The sequence below is a fragment of the Pelodiscus sinensis genome, chromosome 17 (assembly GCF_052426305.1).
Source record: "Pelodiscus sinensis isolate ZL-2025 chromosome 17, ASM5242630v1, whole genome shotgun sequence".
Lineage (NCBI taxonomy): Eukaryota > Metazoa > Chordata > Testudines > Trionychidae > Pelodiscus > Pelodiscus sinensis.
In genome coordinates, this window is record NC_143068.1 from 9,296,460 (window position 1) to 9,310,753 (window position 14,294).

Below are 14,294 nucleotides of genomic sequence, written 5' to 3' on the forward strand. Positions count from 1 at the left end.
AATATATTGATTTCAATTACAGAACAGTATGCAAAGTAGGCAGTGCACATTTATATTGTTATTTTTATGACAAATATTTATTCTGTAAAAATGGCAAACAAAATAAATAGTATTTTTCAATTCACCTCATACAAATATAAATATTTTACCATTCTGGCTAAAACAGTATCATGTGAACACCTGTTCTCACTTTCAGATGACATTGTAAACAAAAAGCGGGCAGTCTTATTTCCTGCAAATATAAACAAACTTGTTTGTCTGATCAATTGGCTAAACAAGAAGTAGGACTGTGTGGACATGTAGGATCTCAAGTTTTACAATCTTCTATTTTTGAATGCAGTCATTTTTTTATACAGAATTCTACATTTGTAAGTTCAACTTCCATAATAAAGAGATTGCACAACATTACTTTTATTTTTACAGTGCAAATATTTGCAATAAAAAATATAACGTGAGCACTATCAATAATCATCTAAGTTTACAGATAGGCAAAGAAAGAAAAATGCTGGTTGAGGACCTGTTAGTATTCAATTTAAGGCTATTTATTGTGGGTATTTTGACATGTAGTGTTGACAATTTGTGGTTTTATGGTAACAAAGTTTTAACTTTTTGAATCTCAACATCTGCTGTCATTGAACAATTATTGACTGACTCCACCCATAATTTACTGCAGCTGTGGACATTTAAATAGATAAAAATAAAAAAATTAATTCTTAAAAATAAAAATCTATATTATCTGTCACCATTCTTTTTAAAAATGATTTCTGCAAGCCTATTTACATAGTATCTGATCTTTCTGATTAACCTCAAATATATGATCTTTATTAAAAGGGGACAAGATGCATAGAGTGGGAACAGATACTAGTGGTAAATATTCTGGCAGCAAGGAAAAGCCATTTATAAAGTGAACATCAGTAAATATTAGTGATGACATATGGATATCAGCAGAAAGTAAATGGCAAAGCAAGCTGGGATGAGGTATTGCAATTTAAATAGTAGCAACTGTGTTTTTCTGGGACTGATCTTTTTATATATTAAGAGAAATTTACTATTATGCCTCCTGCTTCCCCTATGGTAAAATGCCAGAAATTCAACTGAGATATACTTAAAGTGACAGCATCCCCCATTTTGTCTAAGAAAGATGATTACTAAATGTCACGTCTATCTATTCTTATAGAGATCAGATATTTGACATGCTCATGTCTAAGCTTCCAAGTAGTTTGCAACATGTTTTCTGTTGCTCTAAGGCAATCTGAAGTCTTTGTGGTGAAAATGTGAGTTGCCCAAAGGTGGTGCATTAAAATAAAGAAATAAATAAAGACCGGATTCATCCCAAAGGTCTCAGGCCAAAAGAGGTAACAAAAAGACCTCACTGAAGCAGACTAAGAGCGTATGTTTCTGATCAGGCTGTGAGAAGATCGCAGTTGGCCAGAAACTCCTGTTTCTCATCTGAAGTAGAGTCACATTCCAAAGCAAACATTGTTATTGTTCAAAAATTCCATAGTCATTTTATCTTGTTTTAAAACCACACGAAATTGTATTAGCACAAAACCATGACATTTGTTAAAGAACATGAACTCTATCACTACGCTGCAGAATGTTCGTCCTTTCTTCTCGTATTGTCTCACTTCCTATCCTATATAGATGGGGAGACAACACAGGTGTAAATTGACTGTCAGGATCACATGTATAGTGAACACCAGGAGGGAGGGGTCCTTTCAAAATCTCCTACTTTGGGGAACTATGGAAGGCAGGAAGAGGCTGAAAGGATGTGACACAGAGAAAGGCAGGATAGAAAAAGATACCAGGGGCATCAACAGCCTCTGAAGGTCCCTGGAGATGAGGCAGGACCTCAGGCAGAAGGGGCAGAGCTGGAGGAAGCCAATCCCCCTGCACTGCCCAGAGCACGCCACCAGTGTGCCCCACTCAGATCTCAAAGTGTGCTCCCCCCAAACCCTCACAGCCACCCAGATCAGACAACGCTCCAGTGGCAATTTAAAGGGCCCGGAGTTCCAGCTGCTGTAACTGCCACAGTAGCAGCCAGGAGCCCCGAGCCCCTTTGAATCACCGGGCTCTGGGGCAACTTCCCCCTTTGCCCTCCGCCTGTCCATGGGCATGGGGAGGGCTATAATTAGCAGCATATGGCATTCGAGCTTCTGCAGGTACATCTACGCACCAACAAAAACCCCACAGCACGGAGTCTTAGAACTCAGGTCGGCTGGTTCATGGGATTCAGGCTATGTGTAGACCTTTGGGTTCAGGCTAGAGCCCAAGTTTGAGATCCAGCCTTCACCTCCATGCTGGGTTTCAGAGCCTGGAAAGCAGCCCGAGCCTGAATATCTCCACTGCTGTGTAGCCCAAACCCACTAGCTGACCCAACCCAGCTGCAGCTCTCCCACAGATGGTTTATTGCCTCATGGATATACCCTTGTAGGTTTGGGGCCTGGGTCTGGAAATTCAGGGTCAACACACACACAGTGCACACTCAAGGCCTTGTGCACCCAGGATGAGCAGATGTGAGTCTCCTGAGACTTGGGGTTACATTGCTGTAGAGCCATATCCTCAGCCATTAATCAGTGATGCGACTTTATTTCTGCAGGGCGATCAACTGATTCGTGCACATTCGGGAGTTCCTCTTCCCCAAAACAGCCCAGCATGTCCCGTAGCCACAAGAATACAAATATCCACAAATGCCCCACTCTTTGGCAATTCTGCCTCCCTGCCTGAGGCACTGTTCTTGAATGTGGACTTTCCAGAGGGTCATAGATGCTCTGACTTCTCCCAACCCTCTTTAAAAGGTACCTTTTATTGTTATTGAGTACACAACAGTTAGTATTATCATTAATATTGTTGTGGGCCTATGTTTTGTATGCGGGAGCCTAAACAAGCCTTTAAATGAAAGATTAAAATAGAGAATTATATGCTGAATTGCTGGTTTGAGCATCTACATTCAAGAGTTGGCCTGTCCGAGTGGGAGCCCACATTTGGACAGTGCGATCTGAGAATGTTTTTGTTAGAAAATGCAACAATACTATTGAATTAATGAATGGTTTCCTCTCTAAACCACAGTATGCTGAGCCATACCACAACCGGAAGAATATGGATAAGATTTTCTGACCAAAGACCTCACTGTGCTACTAACGAATTAAGCCTCGTAGCACCCTGGGGAAGTAGGTATTATTACCTTCGCCTTACAGACAGGGAAACTGAGAATGGCTGATGCGGGGGGGAGGGGGGCGAGGTGTGTGTGTGTGCAATGAGGCAGTTGCCAAGAGGCACAGCAATTCAAAGGGATCCAGAGCTCCGGTTACTGCCACTACCACAGTAGCAGCAGTCCCCTTTGAGTCACTGCCAGAACACCCCTCCACACAGCTCTGAGTGCTTGGGGGGCATGCTACAGTCCTGGTGGTGCTGAGGGCTAGCTGCCTTGTCCCTGTCCCTTCTACCCATGGGGCGGGAGCTGCCATCTACACATACACACATCTTGCCCTGGGACCCATGGTGGCTGATGACCCCACTGCTGACAGGACTCAAGAGCACATGGGCACTTCATGAGAGCATTGCCACTAGAATGCAGATTTCCTTAGTCTCAGTGCTGGGCCTTTACCTGAAAGCCCCATGTTCTCCTAGGAACCGTCTCCCATTTTTGCCAGTCCCTAACACAGCAGTTCTCAAAGTTTGGTCTGTGGACCACTAGCAGTCTGTGACCATCTTGCAGGAGGCTGTGGGCTTCGGGCCCCCTCTCCACCCACAGTGTCCCAGCCCCTCCCATTCTTCTGCGTGGTTGGAGTGCCAGCGCCAGCTTCCCACTGCAAGGAGGGGGAGCCCCGCGGACCCAATCTGGCTTGTGGCGGAAGGAAGCTGCTCCGTGCGCTGCCTCTCCCCCTCCCCCTGTCTGGGGAACAGTGGCACAGCAGGCTTTCCTTGCTGCTCCCAATGACTGGAATCACAGGCAATGGGAGCAGCGGAGGGCAGTGCCTGGGAGAAGCAGAAGGCTCAGAGCCAGGTAAGCGCCGGCACCTCCACCTTCTCATGCACTGCCCTCCTGCCTAGATCCCACACATCCACCCTGCTCCTGCATCCTCCCTCCTAGATCCCCCACCCTCAGCCCACTCCTGCACCCAACCTCCTACCTACCAACCCCCCCCCCCCCCCCCGTGTGTAGTCACTGTGAGTGGTTGGCTGTTGGTCTGCGGAAAGGTCTGCCTTGGGTAAGATGGGCCACAGACCAAAATGCTTGGGAAGCACTCCCCTAACAAATAAAAAACAGGACTATGTAGCACTCTAAAGACTAACAAGATGGTTTATTAGGTGATTAGCTTTCGTGGGCCAGAGGAAGTGGGTCTACCTCACAAAAGTTCATCACCTAATAAGCCATCTTGTTAGTCTTTAAAGTGCTACATAGTCCTGTTTTTTGTTTCAGCTAAACCAGACTCACATGGCTACATTTCTATCACTAACAAATAATGACTTTATACAATTAATATTCTTATATCTGGCTTTTGTAGTTTTTTTAAATGTCCAATTTCCATAACATACAAATCAGAACTTCCACCAAAATTACAGTTTAATTCAAAGAGAATCTGCATGCAAAAAGAAAGATAACCATAAAAGCATCCTATCTCATAAGAATTTTTTTTATCATATGTGGAAGATTAAAGCCACTATAAATGAAAGTAGAGTATATAACTGGAAACAAGCTTTCTAAATAGGTGGCATATGTCAGCAAGCATTACAACAGTGTCTTTAGGTGAGCCTTTGATATACACTGTTAACGGGTTCAGCAAAGTAGATACAGCCATGAGAGATTTTCACAGCCTTGATTTGTTTTCCAGCTACAATACATTTGAATAGAACAGAATCATAAATTACCTGTGATTTTACATCTTTAAAAGGACACACAAAAGCTCATGAGATCATCGCACACCCTGGGGGAAAAAAAACAGGAAAAGAATGAAAGATTCATTTTATTGGAATACTGGTTTAGCTATTTCATATTTAATAATATTTAATATTTCATTTACTACTGGAGACTCACCTTTTTTTTCCAGCACAATGTAAGATGCAATGCACGATAGTACATTAAGATTTTATATCTGAATATAGCAGTGTTGTAAAGATTGTCGCTGGAACTGTTCAGCATGATGCACAGACTGAAAGCAACTCAATTTCTTTTTCTTTCTCCCTTTCCCTTCCAGCAGTCAAAGTAGGAATAGAAGAGGGCCTTCACACAACCACATTTCAGGAGCCGCTAGCAACAAGAGGAGAAAGAAATGTGTATTTCTTCAAGTCATTTGTAATGTTGCTTCTCTCTGGTAAGTACTTTACAAGGGGCAGTAGGGAATCAGGCAGTAACTTGCTTGGGGAAAGGACAAGAACGGACATAGCTTTCCAGTGGAGGCTGATATTGTAGGTCAGTTATCACATTGTTGGCCAATACTGGTTTTAACATTTTCCCGTCTAACCAAGGCACCGTACAATACAGTGATTTTGCAAAAACTGGCTGAGCAAATGAGGCAGCCATTAGCTTGTTTCTGGAATGTTGGCTCTTCTATTCTGGTTGCTATAGTTCTGCATTTGGTTTACATTTAAAGGGGCAGTACAAAGTCTTCCTGCTGATCTCCAGGGGAGGGGGAGGGGGGAATCTCAGAGAAGCACTGCTTTCTCTCTACTGGAGGACTTTATATTGATTCTTTCTTGATTCGCTGTTTTCTTTAATGAACTATAAGACTCGGATTGGCTGACAATATGTGTGTGTCTAGATATCCAGATTGCCTGCCTTGGGCAGCTTGCTGAAGAGGGCAAGCAGTCTAACCATATGGCCAACCCTCGCAAAATTATCTCAAGTGTCAAGATTTGGGGCCAGTTTTGCCAGGTGTTTACATCATACCTATAGCCACAGGTGGGTCAGGACTTCTACCCGAGCAGTCTGCAGCTTTCCTCTTGAAAGACAGTAGAGGCTTTTCTCCCATCCCACAACACAGGGCACCTAGTCATCTACACAGGACATAGTATTACTCCCCACAAGGGTTCAAAAATCATGAGTTAGGCTGTCCAAAAATAATGAGATTGGCTTTAAAAACATGACAGGAGCGGGCTGAGGGGGAGATCTCAGCAGGAGGGGGATGCATGAGGGTTGGGTTGCTTACCTGGAGGTGTAAGGGGTACGGAGGTGTGGGTTGCTTACCTGACTCTGTGCCTTCCACCGCTCCCAGGCGCTGCCCCCCTCTGCTCCCATTGGCCATGACTCCAGCCAATGGGAGCAGCAGGGAAAGCCTCCAGGTGAGCAGTGTCCTGCACTGCTGTTCTCCCCTGCCAGGGGAAAGGGAAGTGGCAGCATGCAGAGCTGCTTCCTTCCCCCACAAGCCAGATCCAGCCTGTGAGACTCATCCTCCCCACTGCCTTTCCCCCAGCAGTGGGAAGCCGGTAGCAGCACTCCAACCTCATGGGGGAGCAGGAGGGGCTGGAGCACCAGTGCAGGCTCCCCACTGTGGCGGGGGAGGGGGGGAGAAGCCACAAGCCAACCTGCAAGATGGTCACAGACCACTAATGGTCTGTGGACCACACCTGAGACCCACTGCCCTAGGACTCCTAATCACTGAGCCATCCTTCTTCTCAGGCGGGGGCCTCATTAGTGCCAACAGCAGTGTTAACCTCCCATAAATGCAGTGGGAAGTATAAAGGCCCTGGCCTCTCCTTCCTTTATTGCCCATAAACGAATTAGCCAAATTGCAGGACAGGAAGTTGGGGCATGCGGTACAGCTGCCACTCCAGAACCCATTCTCCAAGGCATTCCATCGTTGAGCAGCCCCAACGGTACACCCCTTGCAGCAGGCTGTGGATCTCCAAAATACTGCAGCTGCTGTAGAGTTTCACCTCTCCAGTTTTAGGTAAAGTATTAGTCATGACAATAAAGTTGGGGAGGATTTCTAAATTCACCTGCCAATTTTAGAGCCTTGTCTTTCACGCACAGAAGAGCCTTTTTGCTTTTTTTGAGATAGTAAAAATGCGGATGCATCTGGACTCAGGTTAGTGCCTGGACATGTTCGAAAGCCACAGTCCCCATGCTGGAACCTCACAAACACACACTTATACCAACACCGCCAGTGTTCTGGGCTGTGGCATCATCGCCACACTCATTGAGACAGCACTTCTGGGAACAACATCAGGGAATTAGCCCAGCTTTCTGAAGCTTTCAGGGAAGGCATTTAAGATCATCTGAAGAAGTGGGTTGTGCCCATGAAAGCTTGTGATTCTCTCTCTATATATGTTAGTCTCTAAGGTGCGACAGGACAATGTGTTGTTGTTTTCTTAAAAGTTGCTTTCTAATTAGGTATATTCCGCTCTCCATAAACAAACCTGCAAACAAGCTCATGTTTGGAGATGCCCACGCACCATGCAATATGCAAGCACAGATATATCCTTACATTGAAACAGGCCTATCTTCAGACAACCTGCCTAGTCCTCAGATTTCTCCAGAACCTTTGGCCTGCAGAACCGTGCAAGCCTTACTTTTCAGTCATGCTGAAGATTATGACACATCTGATCCCAAAGCCAGCTGGAGTTTTCTATTGCTGCCCAGGAACTTTGGATCATTCTCAAAGTGTTCATACAGCACCCTTGTAGCACATAAAACTTCGTTGGCTTCAGCAGAGTTTTGCCTGAAATAAGAACTAAGTAAGTATATGATCTTCAGATTTTTTTGTTTTTTTAAGCAGAAAGAGAACCCAAGATCTTCAGTGGTGCAGCACAGACCTCTACTGCTTACGCTAAAACAGTGGTCTCCAACCTTTTTAAGCATGAGATCACTTTTTGAATTTAAGTGCAATCCTGGATCTACCTCAAACACAAACACCCTTGGCCCGCCTCCTTCCTGCCCCTTCACTGAGGCCCCGCCCCTACGTACTCCATTCTCCCTCCCTTCCTCCCTCATCCTCACTCACTTTTATCAGGCTGGGGGCAGAGGACTGGGGTGCAGGGATGGGGGAGGTGGACTCTGATCTTGGGCTAGAGGACTTGGAGTGTGGGAGGGGTTTGAGCTGAGCCTGGGCAGGGAGTTGAGGTGCAGGAGGGGGTTCAGGATGCAGACTTTGGGAGGGAGTTTGGGTTCCTGGGGACTCAGGTCTAGGGTAGGGGTTTGGGATGCAGGAAGGTTCAGGTGTGGGTCCGGGGTTTGGAATGCAGGCTCCAGCTGGGCACAGGTGTCTTCTGGGTGGTGGTGCAGGAGACTAAGGCAGGCTTACCCCTACTCTGGCCCTGCACCATTCCCAAAAGCAGCCAGCAAACCTCTCTCCATCCCTCTCTCTCCCCCAGCTCTGTGGAGTTGGGGTACAGGGTAAGAGGAGGCGCATGCTAAAATGAGCAACCCCTCCTCTTCTTCCTGTGCCCTGCACAGCAAGCAAGAGGCTCCTGGAGGTGGGAGGGGGCAATTCCAAGGCAAAGGGCAGGAGCAGCACAGCGGTGCTAAGATGAGCAGATACAGTGCCAGCACTTGACAGCCTCCTAGCCAAATCTATCAGGATCTCCTATCAAAGGCTCCAAGATCTACTAGTAGATCCTGATCTACTGGTTGGTGACCACTGTGCTAAAAGAATAATTGTGAGTGAGTGGGGTTTTGTCCTCTAGTGAACTGGATGCTGGAGAGGGATGCAACACATACTTTTCTAGAGGGTTACACAAGAATTCCAGGCTCTGGCTGCCCGATTCCACCCAATCACTTGATGTGCACAATGAGATCACTCTCATTGGTATGCCCAAATTAATGGTATCTAACAGTTGCAGAAGGTGTCACCTTTGCAAGAGCAGCTGGCTGTGGGATTTTAGAAACAGGTATTTTGCCAGGAGCCCAAGTCATTTTCTCTAGCAAACTCCGTGTCAGGTCTTGCTGAGGTGCTCTGTCATTTGCATAACTTCCCATGGAAACTGAATCATGGGACAGAATGATCAAGCCACTCGCCATAAGTCCACAGTCATTCTCCTACAGGCTCGCTGCGGGAGTCGGGGGAAAGGAGGCAACGGCCCTGGGGCCTGGAAATTCAAAAGGCTCCAGGGCTTCCAGCCACGGCTGCTGGTACTGCTGCACTTGGCAGCAGCCAGCGTTCCTGGCTCTTTAAATCATTGCCAGAGTGCCGTGCACCAGGCAGTGCTCAAGGAGTGGGGGCTGCAGTGCAGCTTGCATGATACAGAGGACTATCTGCCTTGGCCTCACCCCTTCCACCTGAGGCCCTGCCCCTTCTGGGAGTGCAGAGCTGCCCAGGGGCCTGACAAGGCTGTTGGCTCCCCTGTTCTCCTATATCAGATATCTTAAAAGCCACAGGATCTCCCCAAACTGTTGCAGCTTGGGTTCATGTCCGACAGTCTTTGCTAAGATACACATTCAGTACTTGGACTGGACCCTTCCTATTAAGCAAGGAAGCTATTTTCAATTCCTCTTAAATAATTGAAGATGCTACAGATACAATCAAGAGTCAAACTTTTCGAGATGGAACTGTCTAGATGATGAATAAGTTAATGGAACTAAAATCCCAGTCGTGGCTGATTAGAGGACCTGGAGAGTTTATCAGAGATGGGTTTGTACGAGCCCAGTCACAGCCTGACCTTGTAACGAATGAGAGCTGAAAAGCAATTAATTGAGAAATTATCAGAGAAAAAGAGAAGTTGTACGGTTGGTTAGGTAAAGCAATATGTCAATGGGCCAGGGATTGATTTGGCTGGAATAACTCAAGGTCTCTGTTCTGATGATTCAGGACTTTGGGAACTTGCTTAAGCCAATCAATAAAAACAAAACAGGGTCAGCAGTGAGAGCCATCAGTCAGTATACTATTCATGTATTATTAAGGTGGCAATAAAGGAAAGTTCTCCTACAGCCAGCAGCACTCAAAGTTCTTAAACTCTGCTTTGGTGGAGGAATAAAGACAGAACTGATCTTCCATTGTGCAAATTACCCTTCTCATTGTAAAGGATGGATTCTGAGACAGCTTTGTGTCTTCAGGGGTATTTCATGGGAACAGTTATGATTGCATTCATAAAGTGAGGAACTATAGGTCTTATTTGCACATGCAGCTGCAGAAAGTAGTCAGAATTCCATGGATTTCAATATTCTTTGGCCCTAGCCCTAAATGTCCCTCTAAAATGTCCTAAAATATAGTCCCAGTGTCTTCTAAATACCTGGATTTACTCCCTCTCCCTACCCCCACTGGTATTTTGACTACATCAGCAACCAGGAAAATCCAGATACATACTTTCTTTATTTTGCAGTTTTTGACATGGCAAACACTGAATTTAATTATTTGTAGAGTTAACAGAACTAAAACGGTAAGCTGCAAACCTTTTTTTTAAGACTGACTTCCAAAGCTCCTCCTGCACCTCTGCTAATGGCCTCCAGTTGAAAACATTTTTAGGGGCAGATACAGAAATATTCCCACCTTACGAAAGGCTTAAAGGTGATATCTGAACAGAGCTTGAATTGTGCAAAAGTACAGCCTGAGATCTGACCTTAACCAGGCCTCCCTGAGCAAACAAAACTCGCTGGGTATGTATACACTACAGCACTAATTCGAACTAAATTCAAATTAGTTAATTCGAAATAGGCTAGTTCGAATTAGTGCATCTAGATCTAAAAACTAATTCGAATTAGCGTTTTGCTAATCCACTGAGTGGATCCTGAACCAAAGTTAAGGCTGGCTGGAACCAGTGCCAGCAGAGCATCAGGTTAGGACTTAGAGTGTGGAGCTGCTGCCTCAGGCTCTCCGAGGGCTGTGCTTAAAGGGACCCGACCCCCACCCCGGACTGACAGTTCTCAGGGTTCCCCGCTTGCTTGTCTAAGTCAATGAGGGACAGCAAAGCAGTCCTGTCTTGGAGTGCCCTGAGTGCCCACACTCGGCACATCACAGCACTTGGCCATCAGCCCAGCTGCACTTGCTGCAGGCTGCCATCCGGGTGGGGGTCAATCGGGGAGCTGTCAGGATCCAGGAGGCCCTGCAGGAGAGCTTCCACCCCGAGGAGCCCGTAGAGCCACCCCAGTCCTCCCCATCAGGGGCTCATGCCCCATTCCTCCCTCACCTCCTTCCACTTACCCCTCCCTAGCCCCCCTTCCTGATGTAAAAAATAAAGGACACGTGTGTTCAAAAATAGAAACTCTCTTTATTTAACAAAACTGGGGGGGGGGGGGGGAATTAACCTCTGGGGAGACTGGGAAAAGGAGGTGGGAGAGGGGAAGAAAGAGGTTTGGAGAGGGGAGGGGGAAACCTGGGAGGAGGGAGCTGGAAGGGGGAAGCCAGGGGAAGAAGAAGGAGGGGAAGTATAAAACTATGGTACGCCATATCTTCAGTACTGTGTACAGATGTGGTCTCCTCACCTCAAAAAATATATTTTGGCCTTGGAAAGAGTTCAGAAAATGACAACTAACATGATTAGGGGTTTGGAACAGGTCCCATATGAAGAGAGGCTAAAGAGACTGGGACATTTCAGCTTAGAAAAGAGGAGACTGAGGGGGGATATGATAGAGGTATATAAAATCACGAGTGGTGTGGAGAGGGTGAATAAAGAAAAGTTCTTCATTAGTTCCCATAATATAAGGACTAGAGAATGCCAAATGAAATTAATGGGTAACAGGTTTAAAACTAATAAGCAAAAGTTCTTCTTCACACAGCACATAATCAGTCTGTGGAACTCCTTGCCACAGGAGGCTGTAAAGGCTAGGACTATAACAGAGTTTAAAGAGAAGTTATATAAATTCATGGAGGTTGGGTCCATAGAGTGCTATTAGCCAGGGTGTAGGAACGGTGTCCCTCGCTCTGTTTGTGGAAGGCTAGAGATGGATGGTACGAGACAAATCGCTTGGTCATTGTCTTCGATCCATCCCCTCCGGGGTACCTGGTGCTGGCCGCTGTCAGCAGACAGGCTACTGGGCTAGATGGACCTTTGGTCTGACCCAGTACGGCCGTTCTTATGTTTTTATGTTCTAAGCTCAGGGCTCAGGGTTGGAGGGTCTCACTGGACCAACTTGATTTTCATGCAAACCTGCTCCAGGGTTCGCATGTGGCCTTTGGTGGCCAGGCTGGCAGCTATCCTGCCCTAGACGGCGGCTTTCCTGTGGCTAGTGTGGAGATTGTGGACGTTGGAGGCCTCCCCCCAAACCTCGATGAGGTCCACGATATCCACACTAGACCAGGTGGGCGCCTGCCTTTTGCGGTCCCAGGCAGGCTCCTGGGAGCCGCCAGCCTAGTCCTGGGAAGAGGCGGAGGGCTGGGTGGCAGCGGGTAGCTGGTTCATGCTGTGCCAGGTGCAGGGTCTGCTGGCTGGGTGCTGGCAGGCTTGCAACTGACACAAGCACTGGGGCCGGGAGGGGGACAGAAGAGTTTCCCTGGTTTGGCCCAGAATGGCCACCAGGGCAACCTGGGAAGGGCTAGCCTCCAACTAGTTCAAATTAAGTGGCTACACAGCCCTTAATTCAAACTACTTAATTCGAACTAGGCATTACTCCTCGTAGAATGAGGTTTGCCTAGTTCGAATTAAGTGCTCTGCTAGTTCGATTTAAATTCGAACTAGCGGTTTGTATGTGTAGCCCCTATGAAAGTTACTTTGAACTAACGGCTGTTAGTTCGAATTAACTTTGTAGTGTAGACATACCCTCATTGACCACTGCCTTCCCTGGAGTTAGAAGTGGGTGAGCATGAAAGACAAGGATGTTACACTGCTCTACAGCCAAAATGCTTCTGAAATAAATGTAGTCAAACTTTACTAATTCTGGGTCACTGAGAACGAAAATGATGCTTAAAATTGTTGTTTGGCTCTAGTTTTCAAGATATGCTATTGGGTCAGTATATACGACCCTTGACTTGCGAATGGTGGAGGATAAGTGAGTTATAAAGGGAAGGGATCTCAATTTAAACCAGAAATGACTAAAATACATCTTTGACTGGATCTATGAATAAAGCTATGACTGGGTTTGGACAGTACTTGCTTTTTAGGCAAAACAATGAATGATGCAATCTGAAGCTGGTATTGCGTCATACATGATATGAATTGCATCATGTTATTCCTAGAAGTCATGGATGATGCAATCATAACGAAGCTTACGTCACTCTGCTGAACAAATTTCCCTATATCAGCTCTAGAAATCATACAGGGCTCGTCTACACTGGCCCCTTTTCCGGAAGGGGCATGTTAATTTCAACTATCGTAGTAGGGAAATCCACGGGGGATTTAAATATCCCCCGCGGCATTTAAATAAAAATGTCCGCCGCTTTTTTCCGGCTTTTAGAAAAGCCGGAAAAAAGCGTCTACACTGGCCCCGATCCTCCGGAAAAAGCGCCCTTATAAGAGCCTCCGGAAAAGGGCGCTTTTTCCGGAGGATCGGGGCCAGTGTAGACGCTTTTTTCCGGCTTTTCTAAAAGCCGGAAAAAAGCGGCGGACATTTTTATTTAAATGCCGCGGGGGATATTTAAATCCCCCGCGGATTTCCCTACTACGATAGTTGAAATTAACATGCCCCTTCCGGAAAAGGGGCCAGTGTAGACGTAGCCACAGTGTCGTGCTCTCTTATTTGTCAGTGTTTGATTTTGCAAAGGGACACATTTCTGTTTAGCCAAAGTGAGCAGAGATGCCTCGTAGTACTTGTGTGAACAGTGCAGATAACTTCTGCTATGTTTGTGGTGAAGTGACTTTTGCATCGCAAAAATGCAGTATAACCACTATGGTTAAGAAAGCCTATCATCTTTATTTTGGCTGCAAAATTGGAGATCAGGACAAGAGGTGGGCCCCACACATATGCTGCAACACTTGTGCAACAAATCTTCGCCAGTGGTTGAACAGGAAAAGGAAATCTATACCTTTTGCAGTGCCAATGATTTGGAGAGAACCAACAGATCATACCAGCAATTGTTACTTCTGCATGGTGCCTCCAGTTGGGAAAAGTGTGTCCAAGAAGAAAAAGTGGACTGTGCATTATCCAAACATTCCATCAGCTATACGCCCAGTAACTTACGGAGAAGGACTGCCGGTTCCTGATGCACCAGAATCATTCTCACTTGAGTCAGACGAGGAAGAGGAAGAGGATGAAACTTCTGGTCCTGAACCATCAATATCACAGGACCCACATTTTCTCCCATCCTCCTCCTCTGAACCACACCTCATAACACAAGGTGAACTGAATAACCTTGTCAGGAATTTGGAACTACCCAAGAGTAAGGCAGAGCTGTTGGGCTCCAGACTACAGCAGTGGAATCTCCTGGTAGGAGATGTTAGGGTTTCCATGTTCCGTGACCGTCAAAAGGATCTTGTCCCATTCTTCT

The 14,294-nt window shown here is 46.3% G+C and overlaps 1 long non-coding RNA gene across 1 annotated transcript in view; it reads left to right on the forward strand.

Moving 5' to 3' along the window:
* LOC142818785 (uncharacterized) overlaps positions 1–14,294 on the forward strand; it is a 398,291-nt gene that overhangs the window by 366,272 nt on the left and 17,725 nt on the right. Inside the window, exons 4-6 of the long non-coding RNA XR_016347004.1 lie at positions 2,600–2,798; positions 3,070–3,170; positions 5,199–5,315. This is a non-coding gene — a long non-coding RNA (uncharacterized LOC142818785). The remainder of the gene's footprint in view (positions 1–2,599; positions 2,799–3,069; positions 3,171–5,198; positions 5,316–14,294) is intronic.